This window comes from Equus caballus, chromosome 6, assembly GCF_041296265.1.
Source record: "Equus caballus isolate H_3958 breed thoroughbred chromosome 6, TB-T2T, whole genome shotgun sequence".
NCBI lineage: Eukaryota > Metazoa > Chordata > Mammalia > Perissodactyla > Equidae > Equus > Equus caballus.
Window position 1 is genome coordinate 47,287,780 of NC_091689.1, and position 13,409 is coordinate 47,301,188.

The following is a 13,409-nucleotide window of genomic DNA, read 5'->3' on the forward strand; positions in this document are numbered from 1 at the left end:
AGTCTCCGCCCCAGGTAGCGCCCGGCCCCGAGCCACGCCGCCATAGAGACCCCTCCTGGGCAGCTAACCTCTGGTCACCGCCCCACGCGAGGAGGCTCTCCCTGGCGGTTAACCCTTCTCCGGCCGCCCCAGAGTCCGCACCGGGGCAGTCCAGGCTCAGAATTAACCCTTTGATGGTATCATCGCTTTGGGATCCCTGTAAGTCTGTTCTCCATCGTCAAGACCTTTGAGCAGCCTGGGCAACCAACTCCTGAGCCCCTAGAGATAAGGGCCATGGGGTCCAGGAGGGGCTTCCATTGTGTTGACATCTGTTGGCTTCCCAGGCCGGCAGGTCGCCTGCATGTCCCTGTGATTCTGGGTCGCTGTTTCTGGGCTGGTCTCTTTCTGGCCCAGTTTCGAGTCAGTCTCTTGTATCTCTGAGGTTCCGAACTCTGGGCTCTGAGCCTAGGTGTCGTAGGTCTCTGTGTTCTAGTCTTCATCCTGGATGTCAATCCATTCCTGAGCTGTGGTCTCATTGGGCAGTGCAGTGGTTAAGACCTTGGTTGTGAGTGAAGCTAGCCACTAATTAGCTGTGTGACCTTGGGGAGGTTGCCAAACTTCTCTAAACCTGTTTTCCCATATGTAAAATGGGAATAATGATGGTACTTACCTCATTGGGTTGTTGTGGAGTTGAAATAATTCGGGTAAAGCACTTAGCATGGAGCCTGGTACATAGTACACACTCACAAAGCATAGCTATTATTGTGTACCTAACATTTACTAAGTGCCCACTCTATAGAGAGGTGATATGATATAGTGGTGAAGGATGCAAGCTGTGGGGCCAGGCTGACTGGATCTGAATACCTGAAGTCCAGTATGCACGTGACCATGGGCAAATTACTGAAGCTCCCCATGCCTGTTTCTTCCTCTGTAAAACGGAGATGCTATTGGTATCTACTGCATAGGGTGTAGTGAGGATTCCGTGAGGTTATATATATGTAAAGCACTTAGATGGTTTGTGGTTCAAATTTAATCATTTGTGTTAAGCACTGAAGATTAAGTATTGAATCCTCAAAGAGGTTACAAGAACATTTATAAAACAGTTTATCACGTAGTAGATGAAATTATGGAGATATAAAGAAGGTATTATGGGAGTAAAAAGGATGGGACTTCTAATCGGGGATCAAGCAGTTAGGAAAGAACAGTGTCCTGGAGGAGATGACACTGGGCTGAATCTTAAAGAATGACTAGGAAGTGGTTGGCTTGAGAAGTGGTTCTGCAGCATGGGGGTTGGGTTCGGGTTGCTGCATGTGGAAGGCAGTCCAGACAAAGGGGTCAGCATGAACAAAGCCAGAAGCAGTAGGTGGGTTGGGGAAGTTCAAAGACTTCAGGTTGCTGCAGCAGGAAAGGAAGCAGGAGAGACAAGCCTAGAGCAGTCAGTGCCAGATTAGGAGGCCTTGCAGGCCAGTTAAGGAATGCATGTATCCTGTAGGACAGGCCAGTAATGGGGAGCCACATACATAAAAGCAGGAGAGGAACATGGTCAGATACTCATTTTAGAAAAAACACCCTGGCAGCCATGTAGAGGAGGTTTCGAGGGAAATAGGACTGGAAGCAAGGAGACCAGTTCCAGCAGCCCAGGTGACAAATGCAAGAGCCTGAAACGGGGCAGTAGAAATAAGGATGAAAAGAATTCAAGAAACACTGATGGAACTGTGAGATTTCGTGACTGATTAGATGCTGAGGCAGTGAAAGGAAAGAGAATAAGGGAGGTTTCTACCCTGGAAGACTTTGTTGGAAGGTGGGGCCACTAATGAAGATGGAGATGACAGAAGGAAGGGCAATTGGGGGCAGGGCAGGATGGTCGGAGAGAGAGATGATGAGTTCATCTTAGGACATGTTTTTCGAGGTACCTGAGCAACAACCAGATGGAATCATCCAGAACACACTTGAAAACAGCAGGTCTGGAGCGGAAGCCAGAGGCCTGGGCTGGAGATAGAAATTTGGGAGGTGTGTCAGCCTGTAGTCAGGAGTTGAACTATGAGAATCAATGAGGGGACCTGGAGAGTGTGTGTAGAATGAGGATACAGTGCAGCAGAAAATTCAAATTCGGTTACTCAGACAAAACTTTTTTTGTCATCAGCAACTTTGGTGAGAGAGCACTTGTGGGTTGTGGGAGGTGGGAGTCCAGGCTGAACTGGTGCTTTCTGTGTGTCAGCCACTGTGCTACAAGCTTCATATTTTTCGGGAATAGAGAGGTGGAGAGGTAAGGCGACAACTATGTCTCATACTCAAAATTACCCTTGAAAATCCCTTCTTCTCCACTCTATTAGGTACAGCATATATTAGTTTTGTGTAAAATACAGTATGTGGCAGTATATATACAATGACGTACAGAATAAAATTTTATCATATTTTAGTTAAAGAGAAAGAAGAAAGTATATTAAAAAGATGTTAACCTGAACACTTGTCATCCACCCAGCCCGGACAGTCTTGCCAGTGTGACAACAAAAATAATGACATTATGACTGTGAATAGTGGCCTATGATGAATCTTAGTGCAGGACCTGTGTGGTAACCAAGTGGATGAGGCTTAGGGGACAGAGAGCAAGCATAAGCCATGGCCAACTCTAGTTCGGCTTGAGAAGCTGACCGCACCTGCTCAGCTGTAGCTTGTTTAAAACGTGGTATTCACAAATTGTTGCCACTGAATCTTGAACTGCTCAAACGTTTGTTGATGGGAGCTGAAATGTTCATAATGCTACAAGTAATTTTAACTTTTTACTTTTTAATTGAGATTAACATATATAAAGTATATTAATCTTAAATTGCTCAACGAGTTTTACATATTACAAAAATATTTACGTATTTTTACACATGCTGTGTGACCACCACCAGAAAAGATCAAGATTAAGAACATTTCCAGCATCCCAGAAGGCTCCTTCTTGCCCTTTCCCTGACACTACACCTCTCAAGGTAATTCCTATTTGACCCTATCAGTATAGATTAGCTTTGCCTCTCCTTCAATTTCATATAAATGAAACCATATAGTATATATTCTTTTGTGTCTGACATTTTTCTCAACATTATGTCTGTGAGAGTCATCCATGTTGTTGCATGAAATAGTAGCTCATTATTTTCATTGTTTTACAGTGTTCCATTGTATGGATATACTACAATTTATCCCTTCTACTGTTGATGGACATTTGAGTTGTTTCCAGTTTTTAGCTATTATAGAGAAGGCAGTACTCTCTTGTACAGTATTGTACAAGTCTTTCAGTGGACCTAGGCACTCATTTTTCTTGGGTACATACTTATGTGCAGAATTGCTGGGTTATAAGGAATTACAATGCATAGATTTAACCACATGTAATTTTCAGGTTTCTATCCATAGAGGAATTTATTCAGAAGTTAAATCATTTAGGTATTTTGCAGCATGGAACACTTCAACATATTTATGAAGATTTGAACTGGTCTTCTCTTCCTGTTCATCATATCATTGTCTTCTGGGGATGATTTTTATCAGTTCCTTGAGCTTTTTATTAGTATTTCTCTGTGGCTCTCAAGAAGTTCTTAAGTTTCTTCCACAAAGCTGATATGATCCACTTGCTAGGCCACTTGAACAGTGAGTTTCACTTCTTTGTCAATACAAGATCCTTAAAATCATAAACATATTCTTCCAAACATGCATGGACTGTTTTAGGCTTGATTGTTTCCATGCCTGTTTAATATAAATGATGCAACTGGCAATACTGAAGAATTTCCAGCTCATTACCACATTAAGATCAGGGTCAGCATTAATGGCTCTGGGAGTCAAAAGAGGACTCTCAGCCTCATGTACATGGCTTTGAAACAGCAAATCATGCTTGGATCAGCAGAGTGAAGGATAGGGGTGATGTTGGGGGGAGGAAGACTTCGATGTCTTCATGAGCACGCTCATGAAGTGTGTGGTACTTCAGAGTGGTACTGCTGTCTGTGATCAGCAACACTAAAGCCAAGGCCTTTCTCTTTGAGATCCTACTTGACTTCTAGAATGTAGAACTGTAAACCCAAGTCAGGAAGGTGCTGCAGTCACCCAGGACTTTGTACTTGATTGTTAGAGTTCAAGCAGATTTTTTTAGGGCACTGGGATTTGTATCCCTGTAGAATACATCTGGCTTTATTAAACACAGAACTACACTGCCACCACGAGAGAAGGAGAGAGAGGTGGTCACGAGGTCATCAGTTGCTTTCAAACCAGGGCCTTTTGTTTCTAGTTTGGAAATATAAAAGCAGTTGGGCCTTTTCCCCCCCGAAGACACAAGCCTCATTATATTCTGGTAGATAGCCCTTTGGCCAATAATTCTTTTTAGTAGCTCTGAGTGGGTTCTGCTGCCTATTCCTCCACAAATTGCCTCACCAACAGTTTGCACATTTTTGAGGTTGAAGTGGTTTCTAAAACTGTTATGCCATCCCTGGCTGGTTTTGAAATCCTTCCATTCAAAGGCTGCCTTCTCTGGCAGGAGGTTTGAACTGTGACTTGAGACCAAGAGCTTTTCATTTTCCTTTTTTGCCATGTATTGCTGTTGTTAGGCACATATTTCTGGTTCATTTCTGCCAGTTATAAGTTTAGTGCCCTTTCAGCCTTCATTAAAGATTTACCACAGGTACTTTGCTGTCAGTGTAGCAATTATAGCAGGACTTGGTGACCTGGCTTCACAAATTCGTTGAATCTTGACTGCACATGTGGATTTCTTGAGGTCATATTTATGTCCTCATTGGAGCTGGACATGACACCCCTCCAGACGTAAGCTGGTTTTTCTTCCAGCATGGCAAGGGATTGCTGTTTCTTTGGTTGGGTGCCAAATGAAATGGTTGGATTGCCTTCAGATGGGTCATATTATATGGAAAAGAGGCATCTTAAAACACTCCAATCTACTTTAAAAAGCAAAACACTAGAATTGCAGTCAGCCTCACAAAATACACACTGAGAGGCCCAGAACTGGGCCAAGAGAGCATCCCATCTCACACTCGTGTGGAATGGTGGGTGGCGACCTTCTGCCCTATTTAACCTGAGCATGGTCCCATTCATGTTAAGTGTCTGTTACTGGATACAAACATAGGTTCTTTACCAGACACACAAGAGGGGCCAAATAAAACTGGAACACCAGGCTAATGGAAAGGAAAAAGTTTTTATTTCTGGTGATGTCAGCCGGAAGATGAGAGTGAGCCCTCAAATTCGTCTCCTCTCCCGGCAAGATGGGAGGCAGGGGGTTTTAAAGGTTGTGAGGAATGTGGCAGCTTGCAGGGAGGGGGAGCCTGTGGCCTTGCTGGTTGGCACCTTCCCACCAGCCTGCGTTCGGCCTTGTGAGGCTGCTGGCAGGGAGGAGGATGGCGGAATAAGGGAATCCACAGGCGGCTGTCCTTGGTTGTCTGCCTCCCTGTTGGATGGTGGAGTACAGTGTCAGGAAGCCAGGGAGTAAGCAGGGAAAGGGGATGGGTGCCTTTGGCTTTAACCCCATATATGCGGTGTTTATGTAGGGAACTGCTATCAGGGCCGGTATCAAGTCTATGATGAAACTCCGTCGTCTTTCATTTAATCCTCACTTTTACAGATTCATAAACTGAGATTTGGAAAGGTGAAACCACTTGCCCAAAACTCAAAGCTGGTAAGAGGCAGCATCGGCCCTCAAAACCTAAAAGCCACTCGGCACCAGCCAGGGCGGGGACAAAATGGCGACTGCAGACAGAACGAAAAGCTGAGCGAGACGCGCGGCGCATGCCGCCGCCGCCCGGGGCCGTTACGTACCCGCGGCAGGGCCCGCGGGGGCGGGGCGCCGACTCACGAGGGCGGTGGCACGTGCGCGCTCACGTGAGCGGGCGCGCGGCGGGGCTGGCGGCGGCCAGGGGCTCGCGCGCCTCCCGGCGGCCTGGCGGCCGGCTGGCTCCCGGAGTGTCTTCCCCGGCTGCTCCACCCGCCAGCCGCGACCGAGGCAGGAGCCCGCAACCCAGACCCGCCCCTGCACCGCAGCTCTCGGCTCGCCAGCCTCCGGCCGGCGCTGGCGTTCGCGTCTCGAACGTTCTGTGCCGCAACAAAGGCCCCAGGGCGGAAGCGAGGGCCTGAAGCTGAAAGCCCACCCTGGGAGGGCGCCGGCGCTCGGGACCTCTACGCCGGCTGCTGAGCGGAGTGGAAGGGACTGGTGCTTCTGCAAATCTTGTGGAGGCTTACACCCCGAGTTTGATTACGTTTCCTCCATCACTCAGAAAATTTTCCTTCCTTCCCCATCTCTCTCGCCTTCTTCCCACTATCAGGGTAGTGATGTTTAGGGACCCTCTAAAGCAGGGAATCTTTTCATTCCCCCGGAGGAGGGAGGCGGGAACTGGGAGACAGCCAGGTTATGTTAGAAACTGCAGTATAAAGGAGCACGCCTAGTACCATGACCACTCTCTCTCGAACCCTGCCAGCCTCGCCCAGATTAGTCAGTCATCAAAAGTCTTCACTTGCCAAATCCAATACGCTTTTGTTCATCCTTGCTGATTTTTGAAACACTGGCGCAACTTTTTCTAGTTTTCCTTCCACCTTTATATCCTTCAGGGCTTCTACTTTCTTGTAGTGAATCTTGACTGTGGCTATCTCCCTGGCTTGTCCTTTGTTCACCCCTCATCAGTGATCCTCAAAGTGGGGGGTCTAGGTAAGGGCATTTTTCTTTTTTGTTGGAAGATTAGCCCTGAGCTAACATCTGCCGCCAATCCTCTTTTTGCTACAGAAGACTGGCCCTGAGCTACTATCCATGCCCATCTTTTACTTTATATGTGGGACGCCTCCCACAACGTGGCTTAATAAGTAGTGTGTAGGTCCTGGGGGGTTGGGGGGGGGGTATCCCAACCTTGGAACCCTGTGCTGCCAAAGCAGAACTTGCAAACTTAACCGCTGGGCCACCACCTGGGCCGGCCCCAGGGCATTTTATCTATAAGAGCAAATCCAGACTGGGGGAAGGTGTCCTGATTACTTTTAAAAACCACATTTAGTATTCATTCAGAAAGTATTTATTGAGCAATTACTATGTGGCATGCACTGTGCCAGGCAGTAGGAGGCAGATTGAAACTCAAGGTCTGTTGGAGCTGGAAGAAGCCAAAATAGAAGTCCTTGAGGAAGTCTAGAAGGGAAGAAACTTGATGATCCACAAATCCATATGCAAAGACAAATTGTGTTTACGGCTACAAGGAAAACGGGAACTGTAAGAGGGGATCCTATTTAGATGAGAGGTCAGGAAAGGCCTTTCTGAGGAGGTCCCATTTAAGCTGAGGCCTAGAGGATAGGCAGGAGTTAGAGTTCTGCACAGAAAAAAAGAGTCGAGTCATGCGCGCATAACTACTTCGGCCAACGGTGGACTGCACGTATGACAGTGGTCCCAAAAGATGAGTACCATATAGCGTAGGTGTGTAGTTGGCTATACCATCTAGGTTTGTGTAAGCACACTCTATGATGTTTGCACAACCACAAAACTGCCTAGGGACACGTTTCTCAGAACTAGCCTCCTCGTTAAGTGACACGTGCCTGTAGAAGTGAAAGCCCCAAAGAAGGAGAGAGCTTGGTGGTAGGAGGAACTGAAAAGAAGGCTGCGTGGCTCCAGCCCACTAGCAAAGGTCACATCAGACCTCGCTGGGCTTTGCTTAGAGGCCGTGGTGATGAGTAAGCATTTTATCCTAAGATCAGTGGGAAAAGCCTGAGGGGGTCTAAATAGAGGGTTCTCTCTACGGTTGAAAAAACTTACCATGGCTGCTTCATGGAAGATGGCTGGATGAGAGAAAGAGTGGAATCAGGAAGACTACTTAGGAGGTTCCAGAGAGCGATGATAGTAGTTTGGGCCACAGAGGAGTCACAGAAGAAAGAGAGAAGTAGATAGATTCAAGATATATTTGGAGGTAGAACAGATCACATATGGTGATAGATTCATGGGGGGCCAGTGAGAAAAACGTGTCACTGAGGGAGAAAAAATGACAAGGAGAACCGGGGCTTCTGGTTTGAACATGTGAATGGTGATATAGGGAGCACTAAGGCAAAGCAGGGTTAGGGGAAAAGATACAGAATTTGGTTTTGGATATGTTAAGTGGGAGATGTCCATGAGCCATATAAACAGAGAAATAGGAGGTTAGCTGTATAAGCCTGGGAGTGAGAAAAGAGTTCTCGGTTGGAAATAGAAATTTGGGACCCATGGGATATGCACTGCTGTGCTGGAGCTGGCTCCTACAGACTTGGGAGAGCTGATTGTTAATTTTTCATGAATTCTGTGAGCCGGTTGTTAAACACAGCCATTACTGAAAATAAAATTGTATAACATAATTTAAATAAATTAAAAACAAAGGTTAAAAAGTACTCCAAACTCATCACCTTGTAATTATTTTATTACATTTTTGTATTAGTTTGCTAGGACTGCCATAACAAAATACTAGGTAGTTTGAACAACAGAAATTTATTTTCTCACAATTCTAGAGGCAAGAAGTCCAAGAGCAAGGTGACAGTAGGTTTGGTTTCTTCTGAGGCCTCTGTCCTTAGCTTGCAGATGGCTGCCTTCTTATTGTGTCCTCAGACAGGTCTTTTTCTCTGTGCACATGCACCGTTGTGTACAAATTTCCTCTTCTTATACTCACATGAGTCAGATTGGTTTCAGGCCCACCCTAATGGCCTTGTTTTAACTTTATCTCTTTAAAGGCTCTATCTCCAAATATAGTCACATTCTGAGGTACTGGGGGTTAGGGCTTTAAAATATGAGTTTGGCAGGGGACACAGTTTAGCCCATACAATTTTACCATTATCTATGCTCACGAAGGTATTTACTTCTACTGTATCTATGTGGTGGAAACACCACATTATGAGTTACTCTCTTGAAATCAGCTAAGGTGGGAGTAGTTACACCAGAGAAATCAGCAAATGCTAAAAGTTAGGGCTTTTTGTTCTCCCTGAAGAGCTTGTGTTACCAACACATCACAGATGCAGATGTTCCTTAGTCATTAGAGTAGAATTTGAATGTGAAATATGGGAAACACACGTACACACACACACACACACACACACACACTCCTTTTATTGAAGTGCTGCAAACTATGGCTGGTAGAGCTACAAAGGAAGTCTTCTGAGTGTCAATGATTTGCAAGGAGAGGTGTAGCAAGATGCTTTCCATTGAGTCACAGAAACTCTGACCAAATGATATTAAAGGAAATTTCATAAGGACATTTATTTGTTCACATAAAAATAAATCCAGGGATAACTGGGGCTTCTGGAAAAGAAGGTTCTTGCTCTTATGAGAAAGCAGCAGGAAGGAACTCTCTTGGCTGAATGCGAATGGTTTCACTTAGGTCCCCTGATTGTTACCTGCAACCATCACATGACAATGGGAAGACTCAGCCATAGGAGAAGCCGCTACTGCAGACTGCAGTCCTGGAAGACATTGTGGAGCCGAAAGATCAGCCAGCCTTGAGGCTCAGCTCTAGCTCCCTGTCTCCAGTGGTCTACTGGACATCTCCATGTGGATGGTCCACTACCATTGCAATCTCTGTAAGTCCCAAAGAAATTGAGCATCTTTTGCAGTTTTAAGTTCAAACTTCTCTCTTCCTTTCAGTGCCAATGCTGTTTTCCCAGGAGCCCTAGATTCAGCCAAACCTTGGATATATTCCTCTTCCTTATACTCTATGTGCATTCAATTTCTGAGTATTGTTGAACTTTCCTCTCCATCCCACCTCCTTACTCCAGGCCCTTATCATCCTCAGCTTCCTAATCTTTCTGCTTCAAGATTCTTCCACCTTCAGTGAATCATACACAGTATAGATATATGTATGTATATGTCTATCCACTTCTCTCTATCCAATAGATAGACTGTCTATTCTTAGAACTAATAAGGTAGCAGGATACATGACATATATCGAAATATCAATAGTTATGACAGTGTGGTACTAGAGCAGAAGTAGCCAGGTATATATAAATCAATGGAAAATAATGAAAAAAATATGATAAAGATGACATTTCAAATCAGTAGGGAAGGATGGGATGAATCAAGAAACGGTATTGAGGAAAGTGGCTCCCCTTTTGGCAAAATGTTAGATCCCTACCTCACACTATACACAAAAATTATTCCAGATGAATTAAAAACTAAAAAATTTTTTTTAATTCTTTTTTTTTTTTGAGGAAGATTAACCCTGAGTTAACTACTGCCAGTCCTCCTCTTTTTTTGCTGAAGAAGACTGGCCCTGAGCTAAGATCCGTGCCCATCTTCCTCTACTTTACATGTGGGATGCCTACCACAGCATGGCTTTTGCCAAGCAGTGCCATGTCCGCACCTGGGATCCAAACTGGCGAACCCTGGGCCCCCGAGAAGCGGAGCAAGCGCACTTAACTGCTATGCCACCAGGCCGGCCCCTAAAAAAAATTTTAAATACTAGAAGAATATACAACAGAATATTTTCATAACCTTAGGGGTGAGAAAGGCTTTCTAAACTAGACATAATTCAAAGCCTTATGGAAGAGACTCACAGTTTGGACTACATGCAAGTGTCAAATTTCTTTAAGTTGACACTTTATGAACAAAGTGAAAAGAGAAACTAGGAAAATATTTTCAGGGTGTATAAAAGACAAAAAGTTAATGTATCTATGTGGTGATTTTAAAATATGCCCATTGGGGCTGGCCTGGTGGTGCAGTGGTTAAGTTCGCACGTTCCACATCTCAGCAGTGTGGACATGGCATTGCTTGGCACGCCATGCTGTGGTAGGCGTCCCACATAAGAGTAGAGGAAGATGGGCACGGATGTTAGCTCAGGGCCAGGCTTCCTCAGCAAAAAGAGGAGGACTGGCAGTAGTTAGCTCAGGGCTAATCTTCCTCAAAAAAAAAAAAGAAAAAAGAAAAAAAAGTGCCCATAGGGGCTGGCCCGGTGGCGCAGCGGTTAAGTTCCCACATTCTGCTTCTGCGGCCCGGGGTTCACTGGTTCAGATCCCGGGTGCGGACATGGCACCACTTGTCAAGCCATGCTGTGGTAGGCGTCCCACATATAGAGGAAGATGGGCACAGATGTTAGCTCAGGGCCAGTCTTCTGTAGCAAAAAGAGGAGGATTGGCAGCAGTTAGCTCAGGGCTAATCTTCCTCAAAAAAAAAAAAGAAAATCTGGAGGTAGGCAGTTCAGGGTTGGCACACAGCTTCATGATATTTTCAGTATTAAAGGCTGCTCTCCACTTTTGTTCTGGCATCTTAGCATGTGGCTTACTTATATTCTCTGGGTCATCTTCCGGTCCCATGTCATTGCTGGAACTCCAGCCATCACAGTTCTGTTTTAGACAGGAAGTAAGTGGAAGAGGAGGAGGAAAAAGGGACTTTCTAGAAGTTTCACCCAATGACTTTCACTAATATGTCACTGACCTATCAGCAGTGGAGGTTGAGAAATATTTTTTAGCTGGGCACAAGCTACCTCAATAATATAAAAGTTCTGTTAGTTACCTCAATAATGAGAAGACAAACAACCCAATTAAAAAATAAGCAAAGAGTCTGAATAGATAGTTCTCCTAAGAAGATATACAAATGGCCAATGAACACATAAAAAGATGCTCACCATCTTTAGCCATCAGGGAAATACAATCAAAACCACAATGAAATACCACTTCACATCCACTAGGATGGCTATAATCAAAAACACAGATGAGAATAAATGTTTGCCAGGATGTGGAGAAATTAGAACCCTCAAACACTGTTAGTGGAAATGTAACATGGTACAGCAACTTTGGAAAACAGTTTGGCAGTTTCTCAAAAAGTGAAATAGTTACCATAAGACCCAGCAATTCCACTCCTTACAGTTTCACTTGTAAGGAAAAAATTGCCAATAAATTAAGTTGAAATACCTGAGGTTAGGTTCTATTTGTAATAAATTTTTCAAGTGAAAATAGTTTCCTTCTGGGGATTTGCTTATATTTTCTTTCAGGCTCCCTAGCAAAGTGCCTGTTACACATTAGGAACTCAATATATACAGTTGAATAAATGAATGACTGTATTAATACTGTAAATATTTTAGAATGAAATCTCCATGTGGCAAAGAATCACATCCTCCTTTGGAATCCATTCATTACAACACAGAATCCTATATTTTGATACTAAGAGTATTGTTTTATTTATTTATTTATTTGAGGAAGATTAGCCCTGAGCTAACTGCTGCCAATCCTCCTCTTTTTGCTGAGGAAGACTGGCCCTGAGCTAACATCCGTGCCCATCTTCCTCTACTTTATATGTGGGACGCCTGCCACAGCATGGCTTTTGCCAAGCAGTGCCATGTCTGCACCCAGGATCCGAATCGGCGAACCCCGCGCTGCCGAGAAGCAGAATGTGCTAACTTAACCGCTGTGCCACCAGGCCGGCCCCTAGAGTATTATTTTTATATTTATACTCATTGCATATATAACCAAGAGAAAGGAAAACACACAGCCACACAAAAATTTGTACATGAATGTTCATAGCAGCATTATTCATAATAGACAAAAATGGGAACAACCCAAATGTCCATCAACTGATGAATGAAGAAATAAAATAAAATGTGGTATAAACCACACAACAGAATGTTGTTCAGCAATTAAAAGGGGTGAAGTATTGATACATGCTACAACATGGATGAACCTTGAAAACGCAATGCTAAGTGAAAGATGCCAGTCACAAAAGACAACATGGTGCGTGATTTCATTTATATAAAATGTACAAAATAAGCAAATCTATAGAGACACAAAGTAGATTAGTGGTTGCCAGGGGCAGGGGTGGAGGGGGGGATTGGGATGTGATGGTTAAGGGGTACAGGGTTTCTTTTTAGGGTAAGGAAAATGTTCTAAAATTGATTGTGGTGATGGGTGCACAATTCTGAGTACAAAAAGCCATTGAACTGTACATTTTAAATGGGTGGATTTTATGGTATGTGAACTATATGTTAATAAAACTGTTTAAAAACAGTTGTGTTAGTAAGGAAGAAGGGAAGAATGAATATTAGGTAGGCAACTGGCAGTCTCTGCCAGTTAACATCCAAATCATAAAGAGCTTCTACGAATCAATGAAAAAAAATGACACGGCAGAAACGTGAAAAAAGTTAGGAAAAGGCATTTGGTAAAATAAATTCAAACACATGGATATATAAAAAGAAACAATCTCACAAACAATCAAAAAATGCACGTTAGGGTCCGGCCCTGTGGCATAGTGGTTAAGTTCGGCACGCTCTGCTTCGGCGGCCCAGGTTGGCGGGTTCTGATCCCAGGTGCAGACCTACACCACTCATCAGCCATACTGTGGTGGCAACCCACAAAGTAGAGGAGGACTAGCACAGATGTTAGCTCAGGGCTAATCTTCCTCAGAAAAGAAAATTTAAAATAATAATGACCAATCCATTTTTCAACCTATTAAGATTAGCAAAGTTAGGTACATACCCTTTGAACCAGAA

At 44.3% G+C, this 13,409-nt stretch overlaps 1 protein-coding gene and 1 long non-coding RNA gene across 12 annotated transcripts in view; one reads left to right on the top strand and one right to left on the bottom strand.

Moving 5' to 3' along the window:
• Positions 1–13,409, top strand: part of LRRC23 (leucine rich repeat containing 23) — a 23,183-nt gene continuing 9,774 nt past the window's right edge. For 3 of the 11 annotated variants that reach the window (XR_011439969.1, XM_070270913.1, XM_070270916.1), the window contains exons 1-2: positions 5,847–6,649; positions 9,315–9,513. The gene's annotated coding sequence lies outside the window, so the exon portion shown is untranslated. Of the gene's footprint in view, positions 199–2,562; positions 2,746–2,876; positions 2,955–5,846; positions 6,650–9,314; positions 9,514–13,409 lie in introns of those variants that run through there. The other 8 variants (XR_011439967.1, XM_070270910.1, XM_070270914.1 and 5 more) reach the window with 5 other exon arrangements.
• On the bottom strand, positions 5,136–6,046 carry LOC138924764 (uncharacterized). The gene is made up of 2 exons (XR_011439971.1): positions 5,767–6,046; positions 5,136–5,398 (listed from the first exon to the last, which is right to left on the bottom strand). It is a non-coding gene; the product is annotated as an uncharacterized lncRNA (long non-coding RNA).